The sequence below is a fragment of the Zalophus californianus genome, chromosome 3 (assembly GCF_009762305.2).
Source record: "Zalophus californianus isolate mZalCal1 chromosome 3, mZalCal1.pri.v2, whole genome shotgun sequence".
Taxonomy (NCBI): Eukaryota; Metazoa; Chordata; class Mammalia; order Carnivora; family Otariidae; genus Zalophus; species Zalophus californianus.
The window spans coordinates 142940218-142964594 of NC_045597.1; the positions used below are offsets into that span (position 1 = coordinate 142940218).

At 38.3% G+C, this 24377-nt stretch overlaps 1 long non-coding RNA gene across 2 annotated transcripts in view; it reads left to right on the forward strand.

The window, feature by feature from the left end:
* LOC113920538 overlaps positions 1-24377 on the forward strand; it is a 478451-nt gene that overhangs the window by 342386 nt on the left and 111688 nt on the right. Inside the window, exons 4-5 of one of the 2 annotated variants that reach the window (XR_003519303.1) lie at positions 623-679; positions 6117-6266. The exons of the other annotated variant lie outside the window; for it this stretch is intronic. This is a non-coding gene — a long non-coding RNA (uncharacterized LOC113920538). Of the gene's footprint in view, positions 1-622; positions 680-6116; positions 6267-24377 lie in introns of those variants that run through there. 2 annotated transcript variants of the gene reach the window in all.

Sequence of the window (24377 nt, forward strand, 5' to 3'; positions counted from 1 at the left end):
CATTGTGTCAACATGGAGGCAGAGCATACATGGCTACAGATGCTGGTGGGCTGGAAGATTCAGTGGCAGAAGAATAAAGAAGGGCTCTTCTTATTTATTTTTTTTGGTGGAATTAGAAGAAAAGTCATTAGCTCTGAGTAAACAGTTTCTATTTTTGACTTCATCAGACTTTTTATTAAAGTTAGGGATCATGTCTTCTCTATCTTATCACACATCTGACCAAGTATCTGGCACACATTAAATATTTCATGAATGATTATAAAACTCAAATAATAATGTCTAAAAATTACTTTAGTCTTCATATTTAATATGTAATTTGAACATACTTATATTAATGTTTAGTTCATTGGAGTAGAGTTAAAGGCAGAGTTTGTGGAACTCTGAGTTTATGTTGAATATCTGACCTCAAAGCCAGAACCTCTGCTGACATTTATTTTACTTTAGAAGTAGAGGAGAATTGATTATCTCAGGGTAGTTACAGATGATAGATAAGCAAAACATTCAAAGAAATATGCCCAAATAGCCAGTATTTATCTCTTTAACAGTAAGACAAATGTCTAAGTGACTGAGAACATCATCAATGATTGTCCTAACTCATAAAAATATATGAACAATTTTCCAGGTGAAAGGTGATGGAGTCTGAAAATTTCAGCCATTTTAAACAGAATCCCGGGAAAGAGTGAGTAGCAAGTAATCATTACATACATTTTTCTATGTTGGCTTTTTTGAGGGTCCTCTAACAAAGGTTTCTTCATCTCAACACTTGACATTTTGGTCTGGATAATCCTTTATTGTGGGGAAGGTTTGGGGGAGCTGTTCTGGGCATTGTAAGATGTTTAGTGGTATCACTGGCATCTGTTCAGTAAATGGCAGTAGCACCTCTCTCCCAAATGTGACAATCAATGTCTCTAGACATTGCCAAATGTCCTCAAGATGGGGAAGGAATGGTGGGCAGGTTAGGGGCAAGAATTGCCCGGGTTTGAGAACCACTACTGAAACAAACAAAAAAGACAAGTTTCCTCAGGCTTTTGGCTGGTTTATTCTAGATACAGGTTATTTTTCCGGTGTGTGTGTTGGGGGGGGGGGGGTCTTGAGAGATTTTATCTAATTAACGTGTTGCTATGAAGCTATTATCATATGAATGGCAACTGAGACTGTTAACTCTCATTTCATATTCAGAGAGTACCTTCATCCTGGATACATTACAAAATGTTTAAAGCTAAATACTCATCAGTAAGAAAGTAGCCAAAACCGTCATGTGGAAAGGGAATGCAATTGCCAGAAATATATTTTCAGAAGTCAGAACTATGACCAACGGTGCTAATTATAGAGAGACATTTTGATTCGCGATAAGGAAGATGGTTCTAATGATCAGCAGTGTCTAAAAATGAAACAAGCAGCCCCAGAGTTCCCTTTCAATAGAGTCAATCTACCCAAAGATGTATAGAAATATTTCAGGAATATGGCAGAGGGAATTAAAGCACTGGTTGGATTTGAGATCCCTTTCAGACTTGGGAGTTCAGAATGAGTGTGAGGGCCATGGAAACACCCAAAATGAAGTTGCATCAGACAAAAAGAGAAAAGAAAGGTAGGGGAGCGGTAATGGGAAGCAGTGAAGTTGAATTGGTGTTCTGACGTGTAAGACGTTTATCTGTGGGAGGGTTAGCTCAGGGAGGATGAAAATGCATGAGCATCCTCATTTTGAGATTCTGTGTACTCTAGACTTAACACTTGAGGCCATTCCTTGAGCTGTCTTGATGGTACCTCAGGACCCACTTTAAATCCATCCCCACTCCTTTATGGAAGTTTCTACCACTTTCATGAGTTAGCACAATGGTCATAAGAATACCCTGGAGTGCTTGTTTAGGCACACATACCACATGCATAGATTCTGGTTCCTTAAAGCTTTTGTAAGCCAGTGATTCTGCATTTTGAATAGGCACCCTTGAGAATTGCAGTGCAGCTGGACCTAAGATCACCCTTTGGACAACATTGTTTTGGGAGGTGTAGTTCAGTTTGCTTTCTGACTCCTGTCCAAGCCCTGTGGATTTTTGTAGTCTTTCCGAGGAAAAAGAGATTTCAAGGAGAGTAGCAATTAAACTACCTTAAGTATTGAACCTCTGATCTAACCTTCACTAGTGGTATGATTTTCCCAGAGTTGAGCTAGAACCCAAAGAAATGCAATAATATATTTTTTTCTGGAAATGTGATGTGTTTCTTTGGGCATAGAGGAGGGAAAAAACTGAGGAACCAGAGTTTGTTTTCTGGTAATAAAAAAAGTTCGGATACTCTCCCTCCTAAGTGACTGTAAATTCTCAAGCTCAAAAAGGCTAAATATCAAAAGGCTCAAAAAGGCTAAATCAAAAATACTAAAAGAAAATGTTTAAAAATAAGTCAGTGTAATAACCTGCAGTCCCACTGAGGCACTAATGACATAGCATCTCCTCCTTAGCTGGGTTCCTCAGTGATAGTCTCATTTGAAAGAAATTCCTGGTGAATCCACTGGAGTGTCAACTAAACCAGAGTGATTAGAAGTTTATGTCATGGTTTAACAACTTAGACCAACAACCGCACGTCTTCTGTTTTATACTCCTGGAGTGGACAGGTTCTTATGTCTTGGGCTATGTGAGTTTGTGATACCTAGATGTTATCAGAAGACTCCCAAAGAAGAAAGTATCTCTAGATATAGTGCTTCTATGGTTTCATGCCCAGTGATTCTGAACTGTGATCATTGACTTGTTATTCCCATTTCTTGTCTCTGATTCTCCCTATATCTCCATTAGAATTTCAACTTTGTTACTTGGTTTTCCTGATTAAACTTCCTTTTATTGTATCTACTTGACCTTACACCCTGATCCTTAATCAAGCTTGAAGAACTGTCACCTATCACTGAACTAGACTTGACATTCGTTTGTGATACAAATGGAAAAAGTGAATACAGTTAATATTTGTCTCTTGTTTTCACATATCATTGATTCAGAGGCAGACTTACCATGAGGCTAATTGACCTTCAGCTCTAGGGCCCTTATTTGCTTGGGCCTAGGACTGAAGTGGCCTTAGTAGTGTTTGCATATGGCCATATGGTTTTATAATATTGGCAAAGAAAGATATTTTGACACCCACCCCTTCCAGATTGCTGTCTCCTTCCACTAGCATGCTCCTAAATCCATCCCCTCTTGTATGACAGTGCTTTTATGACTATGGGAATTTTTGAAATGTAGATGAGAAGTAGAGTCATGAATACATTTAGTTTGGATAGACATGTATTCTTGTTGTTTGTAGTTGAGGATATGTATTTAAGATACAGTCACATCCATGACTCAAGATGGGACTTGCTTCTAGAAGTTACCCATTGAACCAATGCACATGGCACCATGTCAGGAAGGTGCAGGTCATACCACAGTATGAACAGGTCCCCCAGCATCTGTCATTGTACATATGTGGGCAGCTTAAGATAAATAAAGTTAGATGTACAGAGCCAGAAGCAGTCTGTGGTAAATTTTTCCAAACAGTGGATGTGTAAAATTGCAAGCAGAAGATTCATTTCTCATTGACATCAAATCTAAACAGAAGTTCTCTCCTGTCAGGAATATTCTCAATAATGAATACATACAATTACAAATGTACTCTGCATATAATATTTTAAAGAGATCACAAAATTTATTAGAATCCCCGATAGGAGAGCACAGATCTGAAACAGCAAAGAATACATCTAAATATGAAGAACCATGTTTTATACATTTCTATTATAAATAATAAAAAACATTGCAATCAGCTATGCTAAAGGAAAGGCTGAATTGTCGTCGTGCTTTCTCTATGGAAATAGCATAAAATGATGGCTATCTAAAAGGGTAATAAGAGTATACAGCAAAAATAGGAAAACATGTCTTTGGATTATATGTCAGGCACTTACTGCATTTTCCTGAAATTAGTATGTTTGTGTTGTCATTTTTTTTAATTTGTAATTTATTATGGCTTCTTTCCTTAGTCTAAATATATGTGTACTTTGTACCAAATTATATACTTATGATTTCATATTTTTCTAAAAGAGATCTCCAAACTATAAGCCTTTAGTCCAACCAAACCTAGGTACGTTTTTTGGTTGTATTTTCTCACAATTTTCTGACTTAGTTTCTTATGAAGTAAAAACTGCTTGCTCACCCCTGAATGGTACTTGTGCTGCTGATAAATACTAGCCATGTCATGGAGAAAATCTGGATGCCTCAGGAATTTTCTGAAACCAGTCATTTCTAATGTCCTTCTCTAAAGTTCCACCAACACCCGGATTTGAGTGCCACAGGAAATTGTGGCATTTGCACTAATAATTATGTAAGAAATTTCATTTACATAGGGCTTTACAGTTTATGGATATTTTTATTTACTTTGTATCACTAGATACTCAAAACAACCCTGCAGAGTATCATAAAATCAGTAAGGTATGGAGCACTTCTAGAAACTTGGTTCCTAGCCTAAAGTGGTTATTTCCACCATAATAAGTAGCAAGGGGCACACTGAAATTTTGAACAAATCTGCCAGTTTTAGTGACAAAGTGTTAAATCCTTTCCAAATGGTGCCAAGTAGATCTACTCTCAGGTCAAGTGTGATCCCCTTCTCTGGCACAGATACCAATTACTGTGAACATTTGACTGACATTTAATCATGACTGGCAGGAATCTGTTGACATTTTATAGGTAAACTCAAGATTGTATGATTTTGCCTTACAGAACTTAGAGGTAAGAAAATACATGGAAATAAACACTTCATGGGGAGGAGATTATGCTGTATAATATATTACAAGCATTAGAATGTCTTTCCTGTTGAATCCATCAGTTGTTTGTGGGTATGGCTGTGATGATGAGAACAAGTTGGAAGTGAAGAGATAAAATGGAGGAACAGGACATTCATGGTTGATGGGAAACTCCCTGGTATACCAGGCCCCTACCAATGTCCTGGACCTTTGATATCCTTCTATCTTCCAAATCACATAGTAATTCTTCTGCAGTGTGTTGACTATCCTTGGTCATGGAGATTTTGCATAGCATTATCACATGACAATAGCCCCCTCCTCTTGCCCCATCTTCCCTGGGGAGCTATCTCTTGGGGCGCTTTTTTTTTTTTTGTACACTTGAAGGCAGTTGATAGTATTGATGTTTGCATGTTTTTATCACGTGTACTTTCTTGTCTTAATCTCAGGGAAGACATCTACCGCTTAAGAAGAATTGAGCTTTCTTTTGCTTTTGAAACACCACACAGTGTCTGTGAGATTAGCAGGCTTTAATCTACCATGCCACTAACCAAGCTGAGGAAAATGACAGATGCTTCTGATAAGTGAAGGCACAGAGTAAGGGAAGAGAAAGAGAGCATCAGGGCAGCCATCTATCTAAAATACTAAAGAAAAAAGAGCATGAAAAAGTCAACCTGATAAATGTACTAGTAAAATAAGTTGTCCTGTAGGATCCCAAAGTTGCAAGATTCCTGGAAAGCTATCACTCTTCTCCCTGCACCTCCTGTTCCCATTATGAGATTTAATCTCTGCAAGGAGATTAAATGGCTATTTTGCCTCCAAACCTATTGTGTACTCTGTGACCTGCCCTCCCACTACTTTCCCTTGTCTTTTCTCTGCTCTACATACCCCTTTCCAGAATTACTTCCCCGTTCATCTATTCCCCTGCAGCTTCCCATTCATGATCACATTAGTATTTATACCTGACGGGAGTGTAAGATCTCAGTGATAAAGTACCACACTTGTCTTGCTTTAATTTTATCGTATCATCCGGCTAAAACTGGACTCCCTTCCTGTTCTTTGGAATTTTCTGCCTCTTCTCCCACACCCAAGGCTTTGCCCCTTCAGCTGCCTAGAATATTGTGTGTGTCTATGTTTCAGACGACCTCATCGTCATTTAGGCATCTTAAATGCTGCTACAACTAAGAAGCCTTTCTCATTTAAACTCAAGTAACTGTTGGTCTCTCAAATCTAGCTTTGGAGATATCTGTGTACTGGTTTTATTTCTGTAAGAAGACTGTAAAGGTAGGGAGCGTTGTAATCTTTGTATCAGTGATTTATAGAGTACCATGTGATTATTAGGCATTCATTATTATTGGTTTATTTTTTACAGGTAACTGTGGAACATGAACCAAGTGACTGGGGCAAATCTGAGGAAAGGAGGCAGCTTTACCAAATTTAATTTAAAAAGAAATAGGACACATAAAAACAATCAGAAAGATGAAAAAGGATTAACCCAGGCTGTCTAAAAATACTTTATCCTCGTTTCTTTTCATGTACGTTCCTAAATATCACTCCTTCTATTCTGATACTTCTATAACTCTTCTCTTGCTGTTTTTACCTTTCATATCCACTTGGCACAGATTTTACCCTTACAAACACTTGGGAGGTCGCAGAAAGGCGCCTGACATATGAATTGCTGTAGGATCCAACCCCTTCCCCCTCCAACCACACACCCAGCACTGGAGTAATCCTGCTTGATCTGATGTGATAATTTTTGTACCCAGTGGGTATACTCAACAAAACATCATTTGACTTGAACTGCTGGTCAGCATAATCCAAGGTCAGGAAGGGCAGAAGCTATGGAACGTTTTTCCATGAGGGACCAATGCCACACATTTAGCTGAGCTTATAAAGTAGCACGATGGCCTCGAAAAGCAAAAATTTCAAATTGTGATTAGCTTCAGCCTTCTCTTTCACATCCTTTACCAGATAGAACAGATTTACTGTGAAGCTAATAGCTGACACTCTAGGGCCTCAACTGACATGGGCTGTATAAATTTGTGCAGGCCAAAGTCATGTTGTGTTTATAATTTTATATTCAAGCACACCCCTCCTCCTCGGTTAAAGAAGCTTTAAGCCCCACAAAACATGGATCTGCCTCAGCCTCTGGGTCTTCTGGTGGGTCTTCAGGCCCCTCCATATGCAGGGGCCTGATACTGCTAATCCTCTGAATTTATAGCAATTACATTGATAGAAAGGAGTTTTGAACCTTAAGTCTTTATTTGAATTGAGCAAAAGTTCCCATGGGCTTCCCTTTTTAGGTTTTTTAATTCCTCTTTTGTCAAGGCAGAAACAACGGAAGTAAAGGACACAGGTTTTCATAAAACATCAGTTAGGCAATAGCTGTTTTCATTTTGACTAGGAGCAAAGCAATAATTGTATCCAAAATTAGGGAAGTGATTTCCATGTGATTATATTGAATTTAACATTAGAATAGTACACATCAGACCAAGGACCATAGGAAGAAGGACAAAGACAAGATATAAATTCAGATACAGGTATCATCTGGACCCATCTGGGCACCATTGTGGACTGGGAGGCAAGAAGAACTGACACAAACATGCTGATGCTCATGATGCCTCGTGTGGTGTAAGAAAGCATGCCCTTTGTCTTGGCCCAGGCATCTTGTCTTCTGCCAGCATTCACAAAACTACACTAAACTGTTAGCATGCAAATAGGGTAAAACTTGATATTTTCATAGCCCCTGACACTATTATACCATGACCTTATAAAACTTAATGAATCATACAACCAAATAGAAAAAGCAACACCTAATAAATAGTAGAAAGTAAAATGTAACTATACTATCTTTACATCTTAACTAGTTAAGAAATTTAAAGTAGATTTTTTTTTTACTATCAGATTTTCAAAAACTAAAAATATCAGTGAGTTGGATGTAAAGAAGATCTGGAGAAATGTCTAATCTCCTACATTGCTGGTGGGTGTGAAAAGTAAATCATTCAGAAAAAGTTGTATTAGTTTATTTGGCCAGCCATTCTACTTTTGAAATCAATAAGAATAAAGTCAATAAATGGGCAGAAGACATGAACAGACATTTCTCCAAAGAAGACAAATAGCCACCAGACACATGAAAAAATGCTCAATATCACTCAGCATCAGGGAAATTCAAATCAAAACCACAATGAGATACCACCTTACACCAGTTAGAATGGCAAAAATTAACAAGACAGGAAACAGCAGGTGTTGGCGAGGATGTGGAGAAAGAGGAGCCCTCCTACACTGTTGGTGGGAATGCAAGCTGGTACGGCCACTCTGGAAACCAGTATGGAGGTTCCTCAAGACATTAAAAGTAGAGCTACCCTACGACCTAGCAATTGCACTACTAGGTATTTACCCCCAAAATACAGATGGAGTGAAAAGAAGGGGCACATGCACCCCAATGTTCATAGCAGCAATGTCCATGATAGCCAAACTGTGGAAGGAGCCGAGATGCCCTTCAACAGATGAATGGATAAAGATGTGGTTCATATATACAAAGGAATATTACTCAGCCATCAGAAAGGATGAATACCTACCATTTGCATTCACATGGATGGAACTGGAGGGGATTATGCTAAGTGAAATAAGTCAAGCAGAGAAAGTCAATTATCATATGGTTTCACTCATATGTGGAACATAAGGAATAGTGCAGAGGACCGCAGGGGAAGGGAGGGAAAACTGAATGGGAAGAAATCCAAGAGGGAGGCAAACCATGAGAGACTCTGGACTCTAGGAGCCAAACTGAGGGTTACAGAAGGGAGGGGGGTGAGGGGATGGGGTAACCAGGTGGTGGGTATTAAGGGGAGCATATGTTGTGATGGGCACTGGGTGCTACATGCAACAGATGAATCACTGAACACTACATCAAGAACTAATGATGTACTATATACTGGCTAATTGAACATAAAAATATAAAGTCCCATGTTTGTGTATACATACCCATACATATATATACACATATGTATATATGTGCGTCTGTTAGTGTGTATGTATGTGTGTACATATATGGAGACTATTTACAGTAGCAGCATTTGTCAGAGCAAAATCTGGGAACAACCTGATGCCCTCTAATACAGGAATGTGTAGATGAGGTGGTTTATCCATTTCCTGAAGTAGGATGCAATTATGAGAAAATGTTGGATCAGTATATGCTAACTTGGATGCTGATGAGATATTAAGTAAAAAAAAAAACCAAAACAAAACAAAGTAAAAAAAAAAATGACAGGTGTAATATTAAAAGTGACTCCAAGGGCACCTGGGTGGCTCAGTCCATGAAGCGTCTGCCTTCAGCTCAGGTCCTGGTCTCAGGGTCCTGGGATCAAGCCCAGCATTGTGCTCCCTGCTCAGCGGGGAGTCTGCTTTTCCATCTCCCTCTGTCCCTCCTTGCTGCTTGCACGTGCACCTGCTCGCTCACTCTCAAATCTTTTAAAACTTAAAAATAGAGACTCCATTCTTATTTTTTAAAAAATAAACCATATTGTAATTATACAGTTACCTCCTTGTGACTTGTCACAATAAGCAAGTAAAGTTTAAATATGTTATTTAACCCAGAAGTGACTGCACACTGACTTTCCATGCTGTGCAGGAAACTAATAGTTTTCACTGAGTTAGCTTCTCAATCTTAATAGCAGCTGGGACCAGGCAAGAGTTTAGCTTTGGAATCCGACAGACCGGAGTTCCCATCTTGACTGGACAGCTGACTAGCTGAGGGAAGTTGAACAAGTCATTTGGTCTCGCTCAGACTCGGTTTCCTTAATTGTAAAAATAGAAATAACAGTAGTGCCTATCTCACCTATTTGTGAAGAATAATTTTTAGAAAGTGTATAACCTAGCACAGTTCTGTCATAGTCATTGATGGTGTTGATGAAACGGAACACTTAGCTTTTATGGTGTGTTCGGGCTCAGTATATGGTAGCTGTTTCCCTTTTCTTGTCTTTTTTAAATGGTAAATTGCTCACCTAGCTGCCTGTGAAGGAATGATGGTACCTTAGATTTTCACGTTACTTCTCTACGCAAGCCCAGTCAAATAGCAACTGAACCAGGGCCTTGGGTTGTCTGTAAAGCAGCATTCACATTTTAGTGTTGCTTACCTTCAGTGAAGGATATTAGAATTGCAGCCAGTGGAAGTCTTAATGTGTGAGGAAAACCTCTAGCAGTAGAGCTCGGGGAATGAATATTAGCATGTTTACAATTCACCAACTGAAGTAGTGGTTCTATTCTACAAATGAAAAATAATCACCCTGCCCTTCTTGAGTAAAAACTACAGTTTCATGTCAAGCTGAATGCAATAACCCCCTAAAAAAAAATATGTAAAAGGCAGTCAGCCAAGCCTTTATTGCAAGAACATCAGAGAAATGAAGCAGCTGAGCTACTTATCCTCTGCCTACATTTCTCAACGATCAAGTGTTCTAGCAGAGAAGTTATTTCTAGGTCCTATGTCTCTTTTAAATTTTTACCTCATAGGGATCAGGCCATTTTGTTCAGGATTGCATAAGCTGCCAGCAGAACATGGCTTTGCATTAATCAGGCATCTGATTACAATCCCTGAAACCATTCAAGTATTGATGGTTTCCCTGTCAGAATTTAATGAGCATTTCCTTTGGATTGATGGTCTCCATTGCTTTGTTCATTTATTTAAAATTTTTGATCCCCAGCTTAGACAAGATGTGGGTATTTGTTTCTAAGGCTATTGGGATGACAGCTGCAGCGGACAGTGGAAAAATTAACACAACTTAAAATTCAAACCTGGAAAGTTGACAAGCTAAAGTACGAGCAGAGAGATGCCCCCTGGAAGCCCTGTGTGGCAGGGTGCTGAACTTCCTGTGACACCGTGTGAAATCCCCGAGAGCAGGGACGATGTCACAGGTGCCATTCTCTGCTTTCAGTGCCTAGAGCAGCGCTGGGCTTCTAGCCCCAGGGGGAGGAAAAGGGAAATCTCTTTCGACCTGTGGCAGAGTAAGACACTAGTTAAAACATTCATTTCATGCTGGAAACAAGCTGTAGATTCATTTAAGTGCCGGAACTTTCATCAAACCTTTTCTAAAATCAACATATACATGATTTATTTCCTCTAATATAGAATGTCAGGATCTGGATAGAATTAGCACGAGTGTCCTTCCTGTCTTACTCACTTTCCTTCTCAATCCCTCCAGCGACAATTTCAGCAGATATTGAAAGGAGAGGCACGGGGTGCCTGGGTGGCTCAGTTGGTTAAGTGTCTGCCTTCGGCTCAGGTCATGAACCTGGAGTCCCAGGATCGAGTCCTGCATCGAGTCCTGCATCGGGCTCCCTGCTCAGCGGGGAGTCTGCTTCTCCCTCTGACCCTCCCCGCCTCCCATGCTCTTTCTCTCTCAAATAAATAAAATTAAAAAAAAAAAAAAAAGGAAAGGCACATGTGCACAGAGTGCTAGATTATTTCTTACAAGGGGCTAAGAAGGTCAGCAGGGATTTCAAGGTCAGATGTGCCTTCTCCCATTTTCTGGGGACTCTGAGGTAAAACACAGTTTATAAAATGTATCACTTTTCAGTGAAGTGTTTGGCTTTGGAGGTGTACCACCTAAACTTTCTAAGGGAAAATACTATATACTAAGGCCAACTTTCACTCATTTTTAAAGATTATTGAATACAATAAATCTCAAAGCTTTTAATTTTAAGATGAACAGTTTAATTAAAATATTTTTCAATACATGAGGCTGTATGAGATGCCTGGAGAACCTAGAAATTTCTAGTTCTGTGATCTAAATAGAAATAGAGGCAGAGGAAGAACCGACAGACAGAGAAAGTAGTAAATGAATTAGCATCACATGGCAGTTAGGGCCACAAACTTTTGAGAGAAAATGGACGTTTTTGATATATCTGTTCTCAAGTTCCTTAGCCTCTCTGTATCTTTATTTTTCTCATTTATAAAATCTGGATAATAGTGGTATGTTTTCTTTGGGTTGTTTTATTTACTGTTTAATTAATGTGTAAAACTCTTAAAAATATATCTTTATATTAAATAAATCTTAGTTACTGGAAGAGAAACAAACATAGAAATAAAGACAAATATCAAAATGGCAATTGCTTGTTAAATGTGATGAGTTTGTCTTGCCTCTAACCTCCTAGAAACAGAAGACGCTTATAGTTCTTCCATCTGGCAAGTCAGGAAGGCCCTAGATGGGTAACTGTTAGTGCAGATTCAAGGACTTGAAGAATGGGTACAGGATGCAGGACACAACCATCTCCAGGGGTTTGGTGTTGCAGTGCAACAGGCACTCATGGGAAATGCTTGACCACTCTCCAGAGTCACTGTGCCAGCCACAGCTGTAGGCTTACTTGGGAAAGGAAAGGGGTGGTAGTTCTCCTGTGTTTTGTGGCAGTCATTTACCATCTGCCCTTCACAGGTATGTTCTCAATATGACAAAGCAAAGCATATTTTTTCTTCAATTGATAATGGATTTGGTAAATGTCTGCCAGAGTGAATGTTGAACTGAGCATACCCTATGAATGGACAGAGAGTGAGAACCGACATTTCCACAGTTCAGAAGCATGGTTAGCTACCCCAAAAGGAAGTCAAGTTTTGCTTGTACTTTGCCTTGTGAGGAAAACTCAAAGGGGACAGAATCAAACAGTGACAGGGATGAGGGGCAGTGTGGTGGTGCTTCTTTTATTTTTTTAAAGATTTTATTTATTTATTAGAGAGAGAGAATGAAAGACAGAGAGCACGCGAGGGAAGAGGGTCAGAGGGAGAAGCAAACTCCCCGCTGAGCAGGGAGCCTGATGTGGCACTGGATCCCGGGACTCCAGGATCATGACCTGAGCCGAAGGCAGTCGCTTAACCAACTGAGCCACCCAGGTGCCCCAGCGTGGTGCTTCTGTAAGGCACATAAGACCCTGCTGTGTGGTAGTTGGGATTAGTTATCATTGCTGACACTTGTTGATGTTGTTTGAAGATTTTTAGTCCCCTTGGGTGTTTCTCCCCCATTTTCACCCCAATTCTAGTTCCTGAGAGAGCCAGAAACAGACATGGAAATCACTAGAGTGAGTGCCAAAGATTTCAGGTAAGGTTTCTAGGTCACCAAGGAATCTGTAGTATGTGAATGTAGTCTTCCTGCACACAGATTGGAATATAAGTTGTTTTAGTACTAAAACAATAAGCATGAGGTAAGAGCCTTTTTCAGTATTCTCTGAACCATTTACAAAGGAAGTGGTAGAAAGAAAACTGATTATAAGCTATTGTACAAAGGCATATGAAAGGTCAGAGATGTGGGAATAAAGGAGGGGTAATTTCCTAAAATCTCATATTAAAGTTTTGCCCTAAGTAATTATCAGTTAGTGGATTAAAGATTTTTAAAGATGTGCCTATGCCCAACTCATAAATTGTTATTAATTCTGGTAGACTAGACAGTGACACCAATAGAAATGAATATTACCACTTACCAGTTATTATTTTAAGTTTATTATTATTATTATTTTTAGCAATCTCTACACCCAGCATAGGGCTCAAACTCATGACCTTGAGAGCAAGAGTCATGTGTTCTTCTGAGACCACTTACCAGTTATTTTTTAAATGGTATTTATGGCAGACATCCATTAGTTGACAAACCAGAGGCCTTGCATTTACTGTAATTTTGAAAAAAAAGTGTGCTAAACAAAATTGTGGTTATTTTTTCTTCAGTAGAAAGTTTAGTATTGAAATTTCTATTTATGTTCCACAGTCTAAATTTGTCTGAAAATTCCTAAATAATATATTTTATTAATATAAAACTATGACTGAAACTTGAAATATATATACTGAATATATATGTCAGAAATATTAGAAATGGAAAAAGATAGTATGCTTTATAGCAAATAGAAAGATAATGTATGAGAATATATTGCTTTCAGAGCAGAAAATAATGACATCGTAGGTGGTAGGGACTTGACGGGATGGAACCTGCAACTAGACATCAGAAGGCTTAGTTAGAAACTTAAACTTAAGCAGGTCATTAAACTTCATTAAGTTTAGAGGGCCAGTATCTGATTCAATCATCCCCCTGATTCAGTGATAGAAAATATATGACCACACTCTATATGGCACTGTTCATCCAAGCATGATCCTCTGGGAGCCAGTTCTCACCCTGATATTAATATTTAGGTTTTAAAATTTACTTTATTACACAAGGGATATATGAAAATACGATCATAGAAATTCAAGCATTACCGTAATATACAGAGAGCAAAATGGAAGACCCGGACTCCCTTACCTCCAAATCTTCCTTTCTCTTCAGTGGTACCACTATAAACAGTTTGAGTTTCCTTTCAGAAGTTTTCTATGCCTGGGTGGCTTAGTTGTTAAGCATCTGCCTTTGTCTCAGGTTATGATCCCAGGGTCCTGGGATCGAGCCCCGCATTGGGATCGAGCCCCGCATTGGGCTCCCTGCTCCACGGGAAGCCTGCTTCTCCCTTTCCTTCTCCCCCTGCTTGTGTTCCTGCTCCCGCCATCATTCTCTCTCTCTCTCTGTCAAATATATAAATAAATAAAATCTAAAAAAAAAAAAGTTTTCTAATCATATTTGTATACATGTATAAGAAATGTAATTTTATTTCACATAATTTGAATCAAAAAGTTGATTTCTAACTCCCAAATTCAGCTTATTGAAACAAAAGTTTGTTTTTTGTTTGTTCACACACCCCCCCCCCATCTTTCCTCCAAGGGGAATGTGACATAATTAGCCCGCCAGTTGCCTCAGGTAGAGGATTGATTGTGAAAGGTTAAAGGAATCTGGGAAAGATGGAATGGGTTTTTTATACCCACAACAAGGACAACGGCCGTATACAAATGAATGTATTTCAGTTGTCGTAGTCACGAAACCCCATTGTGTTAACAAATGGGAAATAACACCTCATGGCAGCCAATCTAAAATAATCTCTGCATGATGAGTACCCCTGGCAGATCTGCCAAGATGCCCCAATTCTCAGTGTGATCACATAGATTTCATCGGTCACAAACCGAGAAAAGCACATGATTGCGCCGCAAACGGTGACTGTGCTGCCAACCCAGAGAGCGCAGCTCAGGCACCAAGATAGCAGACTATCGCACCTGCCACTTGACAGGTGTGCACTAAAATTTATGAAAAGCTTTTCCAGCCAAGCCATCGGGCTGCTGAAAAGAATGGTGGATGCCTTGAGCCTTGACATTTATTACAGCTTTGCCAGCATATCTGTCTTGTAGAGTGTGATTTGAAAAACGATATGTCTAACCATGATCTTAATAAGCTCATTTGTTCCAGGATCTCATTGTACTTGTGCTTGCTGATAGAAGAGGAGAGGGCCAACAGTATAAATAACAGAGGCTTCCTCGCGAATGGCTTTCCTGATTTCAATATGGAGACAGTCTGATGTTTAACGTTGCCAGTTGCCTATATCTCAGTGAGGAGTTACAAGGTTGCTTAGAGATGTTTCAAACTGAGGCTCCAGTTCTTTAATAAGCGTAATTTCCGTCAATGTTGTCAAAACCACTGAAATTAAAGCATGTGCTAAAGATTTTGGTGTAGATGCAAATTTATTAATATTAGCTGGGAAAGATCTATCTTTAAATAAATTTTAAAAGAAAACTTTACAGTTTTCTTATTAACCATCCATTTATAAAGATTCAGAATACTTTGTGTATTTCCTCATTTATTAGCAAAATAACCTTGGATGATAAAGATGGGGCCATGATCTTCCTTGGTTGACAAAGGATGAGCAAGAGGAAGATAGAAAAAAAACAGTTTTCCCAGCTCTGTACAATGGTGAGCACACACATGTCTCCATTTTTAGTGACCATTTCTCTGCATAGGTGTAAGCCTTAGCTCACACCACCTATATTTGAAGACCTTCAGTTTGACAAATGTGTTTGCCTATTAAGATACAATACTTATTTGAGTGGGGTTAATAAAATAATACTTCAGAGAGCATTATTATGTTAACATGACAAATAATATTTCTTATCTTACCGAGGACCCAATCTTGTTTTTCTTTCTCTGCTCACTGTTATCAAAAATATTTCATTTAATGAAACTATTACCTTTCCTTTTCCTGCCTGCCTCTGTGCCTCCCAATCTTAGTCCTCTTGGAGGTCAGCCCTCCTGGCAAAAATAAACCAAGAAATTTTTAAAAGCCCCAATCAAAAAATATATAAACAAAATTAGGACAATGACATAGTGATAGAAAAGAAGTCTTAAAGACTGCAAGGAGAAAGAAAACTAAAGCTCTATGCAAATTCTAAAATTTCAGTAAGATGGACAATTTCTAGGAAATATTACTCTAATGAATTTTGGAAGAAGTAACAAAACGGGAGCAGAGCTGTTGGTGTGTCCATAGCCATGGAGAAAACTGAAAATGCCATCAGAATTTTCAGTTCCTTTGGCGGCGGGGGGAGAAGGATCCAAAGCAGAATAGTTGTACTGGGGAATTCTTCTATATTATTCAAAGGACTGAAGATCGCCTTGGTAAATTCCTCCAGTATATGGAAAAGGATGGAATCCTACATGATTCATTTTATGTTAACCTGATAATAAAAATTTATAAAGATGGTACACAGAAAGAAAAGCACCACCAGTTTTCTGGTATATGAGTGAATAAGTAAGCAAAAGTCCAAAATATAAAAGTTGAATCCAAAATAATTTTTTAAAAATGCATTTTTTTCTTATAGGAATATATGACTCCTAAAAATTTAATATGTAATTTGATCAAAAGAAAACTATTTTGACCTCAAAATACTAAAAGCATTTGACAAATTCCAAAGTCCTTTTTTAAGCCCAGCTCAAATGCTGCCTCTTTCAAAAGGCCCTCCTTGATTCCTTTGGCTGAAAATAATGACTACGAACTCTATGACTGCATTTATTTCTTGCTTGTGACACTTTTCATCCTGTATCTTGTATTATAAATAATTGTGTACATATTCCATCGGATTTACTTAGCTGTAATTGCCAAATGGTAGAGATTCTGTTGTATTTTTCATTTCCCATAGAACCCAAGTGAGAGTAGCTTTTTCTTTTTTCTCACTTTATGCTCAACAAGAGGTGATACCTAAAAATCATGACGCTTGAAACAGTTCATTGGCAATTTTATGTTCTTATGATTCTTCAGTATCTGTCATCCTCACCCCCCATTATTCCAAATATAACCCAAATTTATTTGTACACCTTCCTTATAAAGTTATCTCATGTCATCTTTGTTCTAAATTCATTCTTATTAATTGGTGAATCTAATAGGATAAGAACATAACTCGCTTGTTTCATCTTTTTCTTAAGTTGTTGTCCCAACTGAGCTATGCAGATTTTTCCTTTATTGTCCCCTAAGGCTACCTCAGGCAGATCCTATAACTCTTTGATCATTTTCAATTATTAAAAAGTTATTTTTAGTGAGCTCAGTTTAAAACATCTACCTCATATCCCATTTGATTATCATCTTATCCCTTCATCCCAGGAATGCCTGGACTTCATTTTTTTTTAATTAATGCTTGTTTTGTTTGGAAGGACCTCGAATTCAGCAAATCATTCTTGTATACCGTACTTACTGGGTTATGTCATTTCCTATTGGTGATCATCTGAGTTTATTCGGAGTATGATCTTAAGATGCTTTCATATATAGTATGTGTTAAACAAATTATGCATAAATCCAACAATGTAAGAAATATTAATTTAGAATGAATTAATCTCCAGACTTTTCAAAATCCTTTCTGAACTTTTCTAAGCATTTTATGGATATCAATAGTAATTTTAATGTTCTAACTTTGTTGAAAAATTGACCTTATAAAATTACATTTGAAAATTTGGGGACTCCTATTATTAGAAATAATTAAGCAGGAACAGAGCAAAAGTCTGATATTTACATTCAAGTAAAACATTTATGCATACTGGTTGAGAGAAACCTCATTTAAGAACTAAACTCATTTGGTTACATTTTAGAACCACTGAAGCACTTAAAAATACCTGTACCTGGGCCTTTCCTCCAGAGATTCAGGTTTATTTGGTCAGGACATGGACATCAGTTTTTTGTTTGTTTGTTTGTTTTTTGAAAGCTCCTCCAGGTGATTTTAATGTGCAGCTTGGTTTGAAAACGATCTAGTGTTTTCTTTTAAATCATTGTGGTATAAAAGATGATGAAATCTTAGGCCTTATTTCTAGAAGTACAGTGACCAGATCAAAGGAGAAAATCAGAACCACTGTAGTAGTCAGGTGGCTTTATGTCTTATTCCAGGTGACATGCTGTGAAGTGTGATGTTGACAAAGGAGAGAGAAAGGGAGTTCCGGAAATCAGGATGATGAAATGGTTGTAAAAACCTGAAATGTTTATCTTGGAAAGCCAACCTAGGAAAATTACAATCCATTTACATTGCTAAGACTAATAGAAAAGGCAGATAACTTAGTCTGTGTTCCTCCAAAAGACAGAACTAGAGCCAACAGGAAGAAGTTAGGATGGTAACTGATACCAGCTCAATATAAGGAAAAGCATTCTGATAATAGAAGCTTTTCAGCCACAGATGGGCAATTTGCAAAATGCTTATGCAGAGACCAAGTAATCTGTCATGACCGTGGAAAGGAGGTTGGACTATATGATCTTTTCTTCATGTACAAATAACCTGAGAACATAGTGAAGCTTCATGAAATTTCTCAAATTCTGTCTTGGTGTTTTGGAGCTAGAACAGAAGAAACACCTGACTGCCTTAGCACTGGTCCAGTCTCTGGATGTAGTATACTCTGGGGAGAAATTGTTTATCTTTGTTGTTAGAAATTGTACTTGTAGATTTCACTTAGCTTTCTACTGAACAATTGATTAGGTATTTTTCATTTAACATGGTTTTGTTAATCCACTGAAAAATTTTCATGCAGTAACCTAATCATAGTATTGTGTGGTAATAGAAATGATCACTTACCTGTGAAAAAGAAAAAAAAATATTCAATGACATTTGTTAAAACACAGGAAGGCAACATTTATTATTCTACTGGGGAATGAAATAACAGTCTTTCTTGCTCTACTGCCATTCCCAACCTCCATAAGTAGATTCCTTTATAGCGGGATTGCCTCCCTCTTGACTATCTGCAAGACCTTTCCTCTGAATACAGTCATTGTCTCAGGACTCCTGTAATTTCTTCCCCCTCATGTCTCTCTCCTTCCTATGTAGTTTTCCGTGTATGTAGACTGGGGTTAGGAAGTTCTAGGATGACAGATGAGGTAGCAGAGCCACCTTGACTGTCTTCTAATAGTTTGAAGAGACTTTCATCCTTCCTCTCTAATTTTGCTCTCTTCAGAATATCTGGTACTTGACAAATTTTTGTCCTAAACCCTGGATCCTAGTTGCTAGTTGTGGTAAATGGGAAAGAACCTATGATCATTCTGTTAGTTCCTAAAATAGTTCTGTGTTTTCTCTCCAAAATTTCAAATCGAAACAATGAAATTCTAATTTAGTGCACAGATTTTATTGTTTTGTCCTTAGAAAGTAAAGGAATATTGAAGAGATAAAGGGAACTCCAAGAAGAGCAAATTTCTTTTTTTTTTAAGATTTATTTATTTTTAAAGGGAGAGTGTGTGTGAGCGAGCTCGAGACGGGGAGGGGCAAAGACAGAGGGAGAGAACCTCAAGCAGACTCCCCACTGAGCACCCAGCCCGATTTGGGGCTTGCTCTCAAGACCCCTGAGATCATGACCTGAACTGAAACCAAGAGTCGGTCGCTCAACCAACTGAGCCACCCAGGCTCAGAATTTCTAAAACTTTCCTCCAATAAATCACTAACTATTGAAGCTGGGGGTAGTAAACAAAATTAGTTGAAACAAGTTGCTAAAGCAAATGAAAAATACTAATGTATCTTAAACTTTAAGTAAATGTTGCTTGGTAGACTATAGGTAAAACCAGCTTAATTCTAGCTCTTCTTCCAGATAAAGCATGTGTTCTTGTGAGATGTAAGGAAGGGCAATCTCCCCAAACTTAGTACACAGAAAGGCACACATAGCCCTTGGGAGGGACAGGGGCTCTCCAGTGTAGTTCCTTGTGCTTCCAAGGACCCACACCAGGACTGACTCAGCTGTTGCAGCAGGAAAAGATCAAATTCACGGCTAACCCAGATAGGAAGCCTGTCAATGATAGGCTTTTATCTGAGTTTTTTTTTTTTGACTGGTAGTTTCACCTGAATGCAGTGAAGCATTTTGCTGAACCTGAGGGATACTTGTCCAGAGAATTGGACCTTCTCTACCTTACACATAAAAGTGCCCCAAAAAAGGCCTGAATTCAATTTCATGAAAAGAATGGAAGTGTTTGTATATGAAGTTTAGATTTGCTACTTTTTCATTGGGGGGAAAAAATCACAGAGGATCCCATCTATGAAACACTTGCAAAGATATAATCCGAAGTGCTGATAGTAGTTACTATCTGCAAGATAGAATACAATTATTTTTCTCTTTTTTTTGCCCATATGCATTTTCTCAGTTTGTAAAATAACAAATATGCACTGTTTGATTACATACCAATTATTGATTCATTATTTTAATGAATAGAAACAGTAGTTTAAATCATATTCTTTTCCTTTGGGAGTCAGTTTGATTTCTTTGATTCTTTTTGCAATTAGGTGACTTTTAACTATGCTAACTATGTTTTCTATGGGGATATGAAGATCAAAGTTAGTAAATAGACCAATACATTGAAGAAGCATTTTCCAGAAGGCATAATTATAAAAGCGATTTTATTTTGTCTCTCACAGTCTCTTTAAATCTACTCATTGGGTATTGTTCCTACCTTGACAACTGGATAAAAATTTTTCTGATTACTCTTAGGTAATAGAAGTCACACACACACACCCAAAAATCTCAATTCAGTGATTAAAAATCTCCAGTCCCAGATAATAAACCTTTGAGACTGACAGCATGCACAATCCAAATAAGGGAGAACTTACCTTTCCTCTTTCTTCCCTCATTGTGTTGGTGTTGGTAGTTTGCCTTCATGTTCCTAACTGGGAGAAATGTGGAGACAGGAGAGAGAGAAAGAAGCAGGAGGGCAGGAAAGTTAGGTGATTGATTTTTTTTTTTTTTTTCCTCAGACACTTGGTGCTCTGTGAGCCTGGCAGATTTTAAAGCTGTCCCTTTCCAGGGAACACATTGAGAGTGTCCTCAGATACTTCCACCAGGAGAATTGCCCCACAACTTTCTGTGATACAGGTGCTGTGCTCCCCTCAGGCTGCAGCTTCTCCCCTAGCCTTTGATTTCCTGACTCTCCACTCAGAGATTTTGCTCTTGGGGGTCACAGTAGTTCACATCCTGTAATGGGTTCTAGGTCATGATGCTATGTCTTGCTACTCACTTAGGGATAGAGCATCTATTATTGTACAGCTGGAAGAAGCAGGAAGCCTCATTTCAATATTATATCACATATGGTTTATATTTTCTAACCATATGTAAGTTGTTTGTGAAGGGAGGTGATCTAGTTCATATCTAATGGCATAGTGCCAGGTTGGGAATCATTGTTGCTACCAATTACATGAAAATATTCCAAATTCTTTGCACTTGAACACATTAGCCTGTGTTTCTCCACAGGCTACCACAAGTATTTTCAATCAAGTTACCATTTATTTTACCTTCCCTCCAACTATCTTATTTCCTTCAAAATTTGGACTCAGGGGTTTTAGAAACACTTGTTTACCTTAATTCTTTTAAAATTCTTTTTTTTCCCCACTTTCCAAAAATCACCTTACATTTTCTTACAAAAAGTACTACATAAAAAACAATCTCTTACACTTCCTGGGAAGAAGATGTTAAAGCAGCTGGCCAGGGTGATGAGATCCATTCTTTCCCTTTATGAGGGGGAGATCCCCTAGGGAAAGAAAAGAAGGCAGATGACCCAATCTAATCTCCTTGTTAAATGGACCTCTGGGTAAACAGACTAATGCTATTTTCTAGGAGGAAGAAACCATATCACTAAAATGCCCTTAACAGGAGTCCCTGACTAAAGATTACCTATAATAAATGAAATCCAGGGTAAATGACATGGCTCTTTGGAGGATGTCACAAAGGCTACAAAACTCCATTGGGTATAAAATTGAGACATTTCATAATTTAAACATGTGCCATTATGTAAGGAATCCAAGAGCCTCCCTTTCTTCTCTGTTTTCCTGGGCTGTAGGTACATGTCCGATGTGGGAAGAAAGGACCTAGGGACCCACTGTTAATGTCCTGGACCTCATTCTGCTTCATCCATAACTCCTGAATGCCTTGTATGCTTGTAATTATTTAGTAAAGTTTGAAATTGAGTAAAAATCTGAGTCATGTGAATCTTTTTAAAAAGATTTTATTTATTTGAATGAGAGAGAGCGTGCACAAGCAGGGGGAGCAGCAGAGGGAGAGAGAGAAGGAGACTTACTGCTGAGTGGGGAGCCTGATGTGGGGCTCGATCCCAGGACCCTGAGATCATGACCTGAGGTGAAGGCAGATGCTCAACCAACTGATCCATCCAGGTGCCCCCATGTCAATCTGATTGGACAGTCTGATCCTGTGTGCTGCTTCCTTTCTTTATCTTTAGAGGGTCATCTTGGATCCTCCTATATTAATAACAATGAACTCTTTCCAGGAATTTTGTTCCTACTTCCAAAATATGTCATGCTGATAGATTCTTGACCTTAATTTCAACTTATTCATGACTGGGATTATATTTCTATTTTGGGAAAGGCATCCAAATGCTATTTTGCAATTAACTGATTACAAGTGTTTCTAACATATTTTATACCCATGGATGTTATTTAGACAATGAATGAACTATTCCTAATGAACTCTAAATTTATCCTTTTTTTATTTTTGCAGATTTGTGTCATTCTTTTAAATATTCAGAAGTTTTTAATTTTGATTTTTTTTTTCATTTTCCCTGATTTTTAAATTTTATTTGATTTTTCTGGTATTAAGTCCTATACACAAGGTCCTTTACCTTTTATGCTTCCATGTGTCTAAGTGTAGGTCAGATCTTGGAGCCCCTACTCCTTTTCTTGATTGGTGTCCACTGACCACACCATTTGATTCTTTTGTCTTTAGTTTTCTCTGTTTTTTGCCATTTTAAGATGCTAATAATTTGGCTTTCTTTACCTAGATTCTCCTTCAGGAACAAATCACTGAGCTCATTTAATACACTTGATACCAATATCCCAAACGACCACCACAGTGCTAAGTGTTTGAAGTTTTGGCATCCATTTCTGATTAGGTTAGTTATAAACAAATTAAATATGAAACAGGTTCAAGAAACATCCACAGCACTGTTCTGGAAACTGGAGAGTGCAAAGATTGTACTCTAATGACTATAGTAAGGACTATACCATGGTACAAGGCCAAAGGAAGAAATGAGAGAAGTGGAAGACACTGTGTGGTTGGAGCTGAGAGGATGTTGTTGGGGATGTGAGAGAGCTAGTTATGCTACAGAAGGGTTTGCCAGTGCCCTTGGAAACACAGGCCTCTGCTCTGCCCAGTTTCTCCTCCCCTCTCTAGGCAGTCAACAGTTAACTTCTACTTATGTAGCATTGACGAAGATAAAGAATTTATTCAATGGGGTTTTCCTCCAAGGATCTTCTTTAACATAATAGGCCAAAAGTTTATAGATTCTTGAACATTTCATTACTCAATACTAAACTGGGAAATCATCTAAAGCTTCATCAATAAAACATTATCTACAGGGCAGTGTTAAGTGCTAAACTTCAGAAATATGTCTCTTTGCTAAAACAAAATAAGCAAACAGACAATAAATGTTACAGACATTTAGCACCATGATTCTTATAGAACATGGTTTATAAAATCATGGTTTTTACCAAAAAATCACACTCCTTAATCTGGACCTTTGGGATATCTTATGTACTATAGAATCTGACCATCTGTCACCAGCCCTGCTGCCATCACCCTGGACAAGTCCCCATCACCTCTCACCTTCATCTAGCTCTGAACTTGTATCCCTACTTCTAATTTTGCCCCATTTTACTGCTCATCAGAACAACTAGAGTGATTCTGTTGAAACCTCAGTGAGATCCTGCTATGTTGCCTGTGTTCAAAACTCTCCAAAGACTTCACTTCTCTCTCAGGGTAAAGCCAAATTCCTCCTGTGACCATCAAATGTACATGACCTGTCACCTTTCAGAACTGATCTCTGGTATTTTGCCCTCCTTCATTCCTTAGTGGCAACACTGGCCACCCTGCTATTTTTTATGCATGTAAGGTCAAATACTGCCTCAGGGACTTTGCAATTGCTATCTCCACTGTGGATGCTCTTCTCCCAGAGGAAGCCTGGCTCATCTCCTCACTTGAGGTCTTTACTCAGGACACTTTCTCAGTGAAGTCTTTCCTCAACACAGGATCTAAACTTTAAATTCTTACCCTCACCCCTTACCAACATTTTATATCACTCTTGCCTGATTATATGTTTAGAACTTTTTACTATTTAACATACTATACATTTTATTTTCCTTTCTGTTTTCCTCAGAGTGCAGACTCCATGAAGGGAGGAATTCTTGTCTGTTTTGATTACCGATCTATCTCTCCAATGCCTAGGACAGTTCCTGGCACATTTTAGATGCCAATAAATATGCCTTGGGTGAATGAATAAATTAATTTTATTCACAGAATCCCTGTTG